At 46.4% G+C, this 12,175-nt stretch overlaps 1 long non-coding RNA gene across 1 annotated transcript; it reads right to left on the bottom strand.

Moving 5' to 3' along the window:
- Positions 1-1,158: 1,158 nt before the first annotated feature.
- On the bottom strand, positions 1,159-2,027 carry LOC141182964 (uncharacterized). Its single transcript, XR_012257987.1, has 3 exons — positions 1,956-2,027; positions 1,551-1,612; positions 1,159-1,470 (listed from the first exon to the last, which is right to left on the bottom strand). It is a non-coding gene; the product is annotated as an uncharacterized lncRNA (long non-coding RNA).
- Between the last annotated feature and the right edge of the window lie 10,148 nt (positions 2,028-12,175).

Genomic DNA, 12,175 nt, shown 5'->3' on the forward strand with positions numbered 1-12,175 from the left:
AATATGTAGAAATTCTAAAACTCCGTCATATATCGGCACTAACTCTCTAAGCCCAAGGGAAGGGCAGCCCTCCAGCCATGGTTCCCTAGAGGTTTCCTCCACAGGGGTTTTTCCTCTCCTGAGTGCTGGAGGGTGACTCTTCGTGAGTCGAGGGTTGTGCCATTTTCGGTGTCATGTAAATTTAAATAAAGTTGAGAACGTTTGACACCTAATTGCAATGCTTTGTGTATTTATTTTGTATGTGTCTGATTCATTTTGTTTGGGAGTCGGGGTCCATCACACTTCACTGAGTCATACGTCTGGACATCTGCTGCCAGCAGTTTTGCCCCAGGGGTTGCCCCTGCTCTGGGGAGTTTGATGGAGCAGAGAAGACAAGAATTATAGCACTCATCCTCAGAATAAGGACTTCTATTACAGTACTACAAGCAGCTTCCTCGCCTCATTCACACAGTGAGTATTTTGGGCACCAATTTACATCAGTATTTGTAAGCTGAAAACCAGAGGGGAACAAACACAGTGAAAAATAGTAACTGAAACACTTTCACCTCTTCTGTTTTGGATCCACTCCTGGCATCTGCTAACAAATACTGATGCAAAATATCGCCATGGAAGTGTCCTAAATTCTTACTGACTGATTTGACTGTTTGAGTTGCAGTCAAGCAACAGAGGTTGCAAGCGTTAAAGGAGTTTTCTGGTATCAAAAACCCCTGTCCCCCTTGCCATTTTTCTCTATCCTGAACCTGTGCTGCCTGCCCCGATCTCAGACTGTCTGACCTAGTCCTTTTCTTCGCTCTCCTGTGTCTGGTACCCTGGTACCTCCGGAATGCTGCTACAGTCCCGGGGACTGCCCTGAAGTGGTACCTGGTGTCTATCGGCGGCCCAGTCTATCCTCACCACCAGAGGTTCTAGTGGAGACCCAGTAGACACCTAGTCACAACCCTCCCGTGGGGCAGTGGGTCCATATCCACCAGTGTTACACCCACATAGCAAATGTGGTACCAATATTCAAGAAGGGGATAACATCTGAGCCTGGAATTTATAGACCGGTAAGTTTAACTTGTACTGTGGGCAACATCTTTGAGGGTTTTCTAAGAGATACTAACCTGGAGCACCTCAATAAGAATAACCTAAACATATGATTATGAGGGATCTGTCCTGCAAACTAATCTGAAAAGATTCTATGGGGAGGTAAGTTCTAGGTTGGACCAGGGAAACTTAGTGGATGTTGTCTATCTGGACTTTTCAAAGGCATTTGATACGGTGCCATACAACAGGTTGGTACATAAAAATTTTCAATATATTATATGGTAAACTTGCTCCACGAAAGAACAAGTCCTTGTGTGGTCGATGGAAAAAATCAAGGAAAATATCAGTGATGCGGTCGTTACCTCTTGACAGCTCCATTTGGTACTTGTTCTCTAGTCCCTCCATGGCCACGGTGATAAAAAATTCCCTGAAAAGCTCATTATTCTAATAAAAAAATACAAAGTAAGGAGCTGACACAAAGGAGAGCAGACAACTCGTATGTCGAAATAAGCAATTGTAGTTACCTTAATTTTCTCAAAGAAGGTGCCATTAATCACTATGTCGTATGCAGTGCAGCCGCATCCACCTGTAGGACAAAGTGCACCAGGACTTAGATACTTTGCGGTGCCGACTCAATCCATTGACCTTAGTAGGGCTGCTATGAATAAGTGGTATAAGTTCTTAAAGGGGAATCCAAGTAGTGGACAATCCCTTTAAGTCCCAAATCTAAACCAAAAAAGTTCAAAAGTCAACAACAAGATGTCAAACTTTATTCCGCAGACTGGAAGTGGACCTACCAGAACCTGTGGAGATGGCACCTTTGACCATTGAGGATTAGTAAGTTGTAATACTTGCTATTTTAACCCCTTTAAGGATATCTCTGGACTACCCCTTTAAAAAGAGACGCGCTGTATTAAAAAAAACCGTACTATTATCAACTTCAACGTGGGGCTCTCCAAGGCTCATGGGGACTCGATAGCCAGAGGGATCATCAGATTCCAGGATGCTGATTAACTCCTGCACCGTCAGGTCCGGGGACGCTGGGATCTGGTTCGACTTGCAGATGTTAATAAAGATTTTGGTATTTTTGGATGTGCGAGTTTTAATGCAGAAACCTAACACAGAAATAAAAACAAAAAGTGAACAAAAATACAATAAAATTGGCAAAAGCCAAGCAGCATTTACATGTAACCAACTGTATAAGAAAAAACGATGTGACCCCCCACGTTGGTTGCATCATGTGACCGTTGCAGTCAATAAGACCCCACTGCCCCACTGTGGTATCTGTCACATAATATGCACAAAGTAATCTGGATAATAATCAGAGGACGCCCATCTCACCCGATTGGGGTCTGATCTGTCTGCTTTCTGGTAAGTTCGGTATTCTGCTGTGTATCTCCTGTTTGGCATGAAATGAGGCAACAAGTGAGAATCAGTGAGTAACATGAACAGGATGGTTCTGCAAACTGATTTTTCCTGCACCAAAATAGTACAACTGTGAGGGGTCTAAAGCCAACAATACACATTAGGTAAATGTTGGAGACTGCAGCGCCCCCGGCGGCTGACGGAGGAGACATTCACCCGGTGATTGCTGGCCTCTCCAATTCATCTTTCGTACCTTCATCAGCATCTGTTCATACAGCGCTTCCTCCATGTTTGTGTTCATTTCTGCAGACAGCAGCGACTTGTCAGACGCCATTTTTTCGGTCAAAGACAGAAGCTCAGGGATCTTGTTTTATAAAAGAAAACCTGAAAAATGAAAATATGTATTAATCTTCTCCACAGACAACGGCAAGGGGAGAGTGCGGGAGAATGACAGCCCACGGCACGACGGGGTGCGGGAGACTGACAGCCCAGGGCACGAGGGGGTGCGGGAGCCTGACAGCCCACGACACGAGGGGGTGCGGGAGCCTGACAGCCCACGACACGAGGGGGTGCGGGAGCCTGACAGCCCACGGCACGACGGGGTGCGGGAGACTGACAGCCCAGGGCAAGAGGGGGTGCGGGAGCCTGACAGCCCACGGCACGAGGGGGTGCGGGAGCCTGACAGCCCACGACACGAGGGGGTGCGGGAGCCTGACAGCCCACGGCACGAGGGGGTGCGGGAGCCTGACGGCCTACGGCACGAGGGGGTGCGGAAGCCTGACAGCCCACGACACCAGGGGGTGCAGGAGCCTGACAGACCACGACACCAGGGGGTGCGGGAGCCTGACAGCCCATGGCACGAGGGGGCGTGGGAGCCCCACTGCCCACGACACCAGGGGGTGCGGGAGCCTGACAGCCCACGACACGAGGGGGTGCGGGAGCCTGACAGCCCACGGCACGATGGGGCGCAGTAGCCTGACAGCCCACGACACGAGGGGGTGCGGGAGCCTGACAGCTCACGACATGAGGGGGTGTGGGAGCCTGACAGCCCACGACACGAGGGGGTGTGGGAGCCTGACAGCCCACGACAAGAGGGGGTGCGGGAGCCTGACAGCCCACGACACGAGGGGGTGCGGGAGCCTGACAGCCCACGACACGAGGGGGTGCGGGAGCCCGACAGCCCACGACATGAAGGGTGCGGGAGCCCGACAGCCCACGACACGAGGGGGTGCGGGAGCCCGACAGCCCACGACACGAGGGGGTGCGGGAGCCCGACAGCCCACGACACGAGGGGGTGCGGGAGCCCGACAGCCCACGACACGATGGGGTGCGGAAGCCCGACAGCCCACGACACCAGGGGGTGCGGGAGCCCGACAGCCCACGACACGAGGGGGTGCGGGAGCCCGACAGCCCACGACACCAGGGGGTGCGGGAGCCCGACAGCCCACGACACGAGGGGGTGCGGGAGCCCGACAGCCCACGACACGAGGGGGTGCGGGAGCCCGACAGCCCACGACACGAGGGGGTGCGGGAGCCCGACAGCCCACGACACGAGGGGGTGCGGGAGCCCGACAGCCCACGACACGAAGGGGTGCGGGAGCCCGACAGCCCACGACACCAGGGGGTGTGGGAGCCTGACAATATTGTGAGTGGGATTCTGCACACCTACAGCTAGCTACTTATTGTCCTGAATGTAGTAATCACCTTGGCACATTCCCATCTTCTTACCTGTAGTACAGATGCCAAACACCACTACTCTGACTGCAATCACCCAGCTACAGCGTCACCGCGCCTCAGCAACAGGGGAGCGTCTAGATTGGAGTTGATGTCTTGAGGGGGAGGAGTGATTTTATGGAATCATGACGTCACCGGAAGGGGCGGGGCCTTCTCAGTCCAGTGGACACTATTCCACCTGCAGCTGCAGTAGTGCGCACATTGTGCCGGGACAGGAGGACGGGTGATGAGGAGCTCGTGTTCAGCGTTGTGCTGTGAGGACTGAGGCGGGGAGAACTGACCATGTGAATAAATGCTGTGCTGGCATAAAGGGGGGTGGTGTGAGGGGCATCCAGGGGGCTGTGTGGGTGGTGTGAGGGGGCCAGGAGTGGATTAAGAGTGGCAAGGGCCCAGGACACACACACACCTGATGTATCATGTGACATGTCACATGATCCCCTGTGATAGATCATGTGATAGTTCACGTGAAATTAATTTGGCACAATATTAATTATAATAATTTTTTTTAGGCTGTGTGCCCACTATTCGCTTTTTAAGCGTTTCCGCAGCGGCAATTCCGCTGCAGAAACGCTTAAAAATGCTTGGTAGAAGGTCTGCCATGTTCCCCAATGATAATCCGCATGTGCTGTGCACATGCGGAAATTTCCGCTGCGGATTATCATTGCGGAAAAATCCACAGCATTACCAATTATTCTGCGGAAGTGCGGCGAAAAGAGGGATTGGAAAAGCGGATGCCTGGTGTGTTTGGAACCATACTTTGAAACATTGTGGAACCTCTGTGATTTGTCCTGGACAGTTACCTATTGAGGGATTTAAAGGAAACATCGCCCAAGGCATCTACCGTGACCTCAGATGGACTAGAGATCAGATAAGTCCATTTCTCTTTTTTGGTGTTTTGAACAGTATTTCTGTCATGTAATGGTACTCATTTGTATAAGTGGGTGATTGCTGCTCTTATCTATCTACCTACAGTACAGACCAAAAGTTTGGACACACCTTCTCATTTAAAGATTTTTCTGTATTTTCATGACTATGAAAATTGTACATTCACACTGAAGGCATCAAAACTATGAATTAACACATGTGGAATTATATACTTAACAAAAAAGTGTGAAACAACTGAAAATATGTCTTATATTCTAGGTTCTTCAAAGTAGCCACCTTTTGCTTTGATGACTGCTTTGCACACTCTTGGCATTCTCTTGATGAGCTTCAAGAGGTAGTCACCAGAAATGGTTTTCACTTGACAGGTGTGCCCTGTCAGGTTTAATAAGTGGGATTTCTTGCCTTATAAATGGGGTTGGGACCATCAGTTGTGTTGTGCAGTAGTCTGGTGGATACACAGCTGATAGTCCTACTGAATAGACTGTTAGAATTTGTATTATGGCAAGAAAAAAGCAGCTAAGTAAAGAAAAACGAGTGGCCATCATTACTTTAAGAAATGAAGGTCAGTCAGTCCGAAAAATTGGGAAAACTTTGAAAGTGTCCCCAAGTGCAGTTGCAAAAACCATCAAGTGCTACAAAGAAACTGGCTCACATGAGGACCACCCCAGGAAAGGAAGACCAAGAGTCACCTCTGCTTCTGAGGATAAGTTTATCCGAGTCACCAGCCTCAGAAATCGCAGGTTAACAGCAGCTCAGATTAGAGACCAGGTCAATGCTACACAGAGTTCTAGCAGCAGACACATCTCTTCAACAACTGTTAAGAGGAGACTTTGTGCAGTAGACCTTCATGGTAAAATAGCTGCTAGGAAACCACTGCTAAGGACAGGCAACAAGCAGAAGAGACTTGTTTGGGCTAAAGAACACAAGGAATGGACATTAGACCAGTGGAAATCTGTGCTTTGGTCTGATGAGTCCAAATTTGAGATCTTTGGTTCCAACCACCGTGTCTTTGTGCAACGCAGAAAAGGTGAACGGATGGACTCTACATGCCTGGTTCCCACCGTGAAGCATGGAGGAGGAGGTGTGATGGTGTGGGGGTGCTTTGCTGGTGACACTGTTGGGGATTTATTCAAAATTGAAGGCATACTGAACCAGCATGGCTACCACAGCATCTTGCAGCGGCATGCTATTCCATCCGGTTTGCGTTTAGTTGGACCATCATTTATTTTTCAAAAGGACAATGACCCCAAACACACCTCCAGGCTGTGTAAGGGCTACTTGACCAGGAGGGAGAGTGATGGGGTGCTACGCTAGATGACCTGGCCTCCACAGTCACCAGACCTGAACCCAACAATAAATACACAGAGGAATGGATCCCATAAATAATTTGTCAACAAATAAGGACCACCCCCCTAAATTTTTGCTCATATACAGTACAGACCAAAAGTTTGGACACACCTTCTCATTTAAAGATTTTTCTGTATTTTCATGACTATGAAAATTGTACATTCACACTGAAGGCATCAAAACTATGAATTAACAAATGTGGAATTATATACTTAACAAAAAAGTGTGAAACAACTGAAAATATGTCTTATATTCTAGGTTCTTCAAAGTAGCCACCTTTTGCTTTGATGACTGCTTTGCACACTCTTGGCATTCTCTTGATGAGCTTCAAGAGGTAGTCACCGGAAATGGTCCTCAAACAATCTTGAAGGAGTTCCCAGAGATGCTTAGCACTTGTTGGCCCTTTTGCCTTCACTCTGCGGTCCAGCTCACCCCAAACCATCTCGATTGGGTTCAGGTCTGGTGACTGTGGAGGCCAGGTCATCTGGCGTAGCACCCCATCACTCTCCTTCCTGGTCAAATAGCCCTTACACAGCCTGGAGGTGTGTTTGGGGTCATTGTCCTTTTGAAAAATAAATGATGGTCCAACTAAACACAAACCGAATGGAATAGCATGCCGCTGCAAGATGCTGTGGTAGCCATGCTGGTTCAGTATGCCTTCAATTTTGAATAAATCCCCAACAGTGTCACCAGCAAAGCACCATCACACCTCTTCCTCCATGCTTCACGGTGGGAACCAGGCATGTAGAGTCCATCCGTTCACCTTTTCTGCGTTGCACAAAGACACGGTGGTTGGAACCAAAGATCTCAAATTTGACTCATCAGACCGAAGCACAGATTTCCACTGGTCTAATGTCCATTCCTTGTGTTCTTTAGCCCAAACAAGTCTCTTCTGCTTGTTGCCTGTCCTTAGCAGTGGTTTCCTAGCAGCTATTTTACCATGAAGGTCTACTGCACAAAGTCTCCTCTTAACAGTTGTTGAAGAGATGTGTCTGCTGCTAGAACTCTGTGTAGCATTGACCTGGTCTCTAATCTGAGCTGCTGTTAACCTGCGATTTCTGAGGCTGGTGACTCGGATAAACTTATCCTCAGAAGCAGAGGTGACTCTTGGTCTTCCTTTCCTGGGGTGGTCCTCATGTGAGCCAGTTTCTTTGTAGCGCTTGATGGTTTTTGCAACTGCACTTGGGGACACTTTCAAAGTTTTCCCAATTTTTCGGACTGACTGACCTTCATTTCTTAAAGTAATGATGGCCACTCGTTTTTCTTTACTTAGCTGCTTTTTTCTTGCCATAATACAAATTCTAACAGTCTATTCAGTAGGACTATCAGCTGTGTATCCACCAGACTACTGCACAACACAACTGATGGTCCCAACCCCATTTATAAGGCAAGAAATCCCACTTATTAAACCTGACAGGGCACACCTGTGAAGTGAAAACCATTTCTGGTGACTACCTCTTGAAGCTCATCAAGAGAATGCCAAGAGTGTGCAAAGCAGTCACCAAAGCAAAATGTGGCTACTTTGAAGAACCTAGAATATAAGACATATTTTCAGTTGTTTCACACTTTTTTGTTAAGTATATAATTCCACATGTGTTAATTCATAGTTTTGATGCCTTCAGTGTGAATGTACAATTTTCATAGTCATGAAAATACAGAAAAATCTTTAAATGAGAAGGTGTGTCCAAACTTTTGGTCTGTACTGTAGGTAGATAGATAAGAGCAGCAATCACCCACTTATACAAATGATTACCATTACATGACAGAAATACTGTTCAAAACACCAAAAAAGAGAAATGGACTTATCTGATCTCTAGTCCATCTGAGGTCACGGTAGATGCCTTGGGCGATGTTTCCTTTAAATCCCTCAATAGGTAACTGTCCAGGACAAATCACAGAGGTTCCACAATGTTTCAAAGTATGGTTCCAAACACACCAGGCATCCGCTTTTCCAATCGCTGAAAGAAATATAGGAATGGAAGCACTTATCCTGGGTGCACCTATTATGGTCTCTCTCCTCTAACATTTCCCTGTCCCCTGATGAGCCCCATATCGAGGAGGGGTTGAAACGCGTTGGGACTTTTGTTCTTTGCTGATGGCTATATATTTCTTTGAGGGATTGGAAAAGCGGATGTCTGGTGTGTTTGGAACCATACTTTGAAACATTGTAGAACCTCTGTGATTTGTCCTGGACAGTTACCTATTGAGGGATTTAAAAGAAACATCGCCCAAGGCATCTACCGTGACCTCAGATGGACTAGAGATCAGATAAGTCCATTTCTCCTTTTTGGTGTTTTGACCAGTATTTCTGTCATGTAATGGTACTCATTTGTATAAGTGGGTGATTGCTGCTCTTATCTATCTACCTATATGAGCAAAAATTTAGAGGGGGTGGTCCTTATTTGTTGACAAATTATTTATGGGATCCATTCCTCTGTGTATTTATTGTTTTTTCCACTGACATAAATGTTGTGTGATTTTTTGATGTTTAGCATGTCAATTATGGCATGACTAGTATATACTGCTGGTCAATATGTTTATTGTTTGTGTGTGTGCTTAGGGATACGTAGGGATAAGCAAGGGACAGCCTCCGAGGAGCGGGGACACCAATCTGCACTACTAGGGTGAAAACACTCCGATGTTAGGGAGGGAGAGATACTCCACTAGGGCTGCTTAGGGCAAGTCTGTCTGTACTACCTACCACCCTTATTATCCATCCCTCATATGGTGCTTTTATTGATATGTGTAGTTAATTTTTGTCCTAGTTGTACTATTGAGTACACTTTTAAATGGCTTTGATAGCAGCCTTCAGCTCGTCATCATTGTTGGGTCTGATGTCTCTCATCTTCCTCTTGACAGTACCCCATAGATTCTCTATAATAGATTCTCTATGAGGTTAAGGTCAGGCGAGTTTGCTGCCAACCAAGCACAGTGATACTGTTGTTTTTAAACCAGGTATTGGTACTTTTGGCAGTGTGGACAGGGGCCAAGTCCTGTTGGAGAATGACATTTCCATCTCCAAAAAGCTTGTCGGCAGAGGGAAGCATGAAGTGCTGTAAAATGTCCTGGTAGACGGCTGCACTGACTTTGGTCTTTATAAAACACAGTGGACCTACACCAGCAGATGACATGGCTCCCCAAACCATCACCGATTGTGGAAACTTCACACTAGACCTCCAGCAGCTTGGATTGTGGGCTCTCCACTCTTCCTCCAGACTCTGAGACCTTGTGGAGTGTGTCAGTGACTGCCTTCTGGACATCTGTCAAGTCAGCAGTCTTCCCCATGATTGTGGAGCCTACTGAAACAGACTAAGGGACCTTGTTAAATGCTTAGGAAGCCTTTGCAGGTGTTTTTTGTTAATTATTCTAATTTATTGAGATAATGACTTTTGTGTTTTCATTGGCTGTAAGCCATAATCATCAACATTAACAGAAATAAACACTTGAAATAGATCACTCTGTCTGTAATGACTCTATATGAGTTTCACTTTTTGTATTGAAGAACTGAAATAAATTAACTTTTTGATGATATTCTAATTTAGTGATATGCACCTGTATTATTAGAATTATCACACCAGTACACCTGTTTTCTCATTTGCAAGATTTAAGTAAACCTTGTATTATATCTTTTTCATTTGTGAATGTCCTTATACTTTCAAGCAGAACCTAGACACCCCACAATGCAATAACCCATCGATCACTACAAGCCCTCCGTTTTCCATGGATATCCATATTATGGACTGAGTATACCTTTCTTATGCCTGAACTGCGCACCCCTCGGTGAAGACAGTGAGTTTTTTGGGGGCAGCTTATGGTCGTCTCAGGATATGAACACCCCCTGATCTGCTTGAAAATAGAACTGAAATAAAATGTTGAGAAAAAAATTCAAATATGACGTTGACCCTTCAAGTCACTGTCTTGTAAATCTTTATCACTTCTCCACAGAATAGGTGATTGGTCTGAAATCACTCAGGGGGTAAAGAGACTCTGTCATCACAGAATAACTAATCAAACCAATGGCAGCCCCTCAGTGTATCATGGCACCCTGTATTTTGATTGGCAGCTGTAGCTTTATAGACTCGAGCGGGGGTCTCAAACATTTGGCCACAGGGGCTGCTTCATGCAGGCCGCAGGCACCATACACCTGGAGGATTGTGGCACGTCAGCACTTTTTCAGTGGAACATATTGCAGGCGCCGTGCACAGACAAGCTCTTTGCTCAGCTCTACCAATGCCAACTGTGGGTCAATCACAGGCCAGCAGCTAATGTCCGCAGGGGACCAGGATGGGAACAGGACTAGAAGATGAGGATCAGGATGTGGTACCACATTTTTAATCTTGATTTCTTTTAGTGTTTCTTAAAGCCATAAAGTTGCCATTTGAAATGACTTTAGTTTTGTGCCATGTCTGTGATCTGCTTTTTTTCAACAACATTAAACAACTGAATGAACATCCTCCGAGCCCGGTGACTCCATAATTTTTGCCAGGGGTTGTAGAAAAGAAATATGGTGTCCCTGAAAATGGCACTTTGTCTTGCTAAGAATGAAGCACAACCCCCCTCACCCCACTCAAATTATTTATTTTTCTAGGTGCGGACAATTATACCCCATCAAGTCTCATGCACCTGGACTAGAGAAAAGCAAGTATGTGGTAAAGTGCACTGAGCTGTCCGGCACAACAAGGGTGCACCGAGTGCCTGCACTACATTGGAGCCGTCTTTTTTTGTCTTTATGACAGAATCCCTTTGCAGAGTTACTATCCTTTAGGCAGAGTGCACGTGGTTATAATAATAGTCTAGCCAATCCCATCCGTAGACATGAGTGATCGTGTGCTTCTCACACATGCCTAACATAGCTGTTTTGCTGTTTATTTACCCCAATTTGATCAATAAATGAATGCAGAATAATGTTTACTGCTCATTTCCAAGGGATCTTGGTGCAAGCCCCCCAAAAAATGCTTCTGTGCGCAGGCACAATCATTATTATTTAGATACGTCCGTTAGGCAAGCTGTACTACTGTGCCCAGAAATCATGTACCTCACTGCAGCAACTCAGTTCCAGTCATCTCTGTAGTGAGACAGAATGGAGTTACTGTATAGAGAACATACTTATATTCCTTACAGTGCACAGACATCACGAGCCTCCATACAGCAACTCCAAGCTAGTCACCTCTGTAGTGAGACGGCTAGCATGGAGTTGCTGTACAAGGGGCGTCCTTATACACAGTACAGTGCACAGAAATCATGGACCTCAGTGCAGCAACTCCCATCTAGTCACCTCTGTACTGAGACATCTAGATTGAAGTTACTGTACAGAGGACATCCTTATACACAGTACAGTGCACAGAAATCATGAACCTCAGTACAGCAACTCCCATCTAGTCACCTCTGTACTGAGACATCTAGACTGAAGTTACTGCACAGAGGACGTCCTTATACACAGTACAGTGCACAGAGATCATGGACCTCAGTACAGCAACTCTGATCTAGTGACCTCTGTACTGAGACATCTAGACTGAGGTTACTGTACAGAGGACGTCCTTATACACAGTACAGTGCACAGAGATCATGGACCTCAGTGCTGCAACTCTGATCTAGTCACCTCTGTACTGAGACATCTAGATTGTAGTTACTGTACAGAGGACGTCCTTATACACAGTACAGTGCACAGAGATCATGGACCTCAGTGCTGCAACTCTGATCTAGTCACCTCTGTACTGAGACATCTAGATTGTAGTTACTGTACAGAGGACGTCCTTATACACAGTACAGTGCACAGAGATCATGGACCTTAGTGCTGCAACTCCGATCTAGTCACCTC

Source organism: Phyllobates terribilis, unplaced genomic scaffold (assembly GCF_046119375.1).
Source record: "Phyllobates terribilis strain yellow unplaced genomic scaffold, ASM4611937v1 Scaffold_38__1_contigs__length_12584779, whole genome shotgun sequence".
Lineage (NCBI taxonomy): Eukaryota > Metazoa > Chordata > Amphibia > Anura > Dendrobatidae > Phyllobates > Phyllobates terribilis.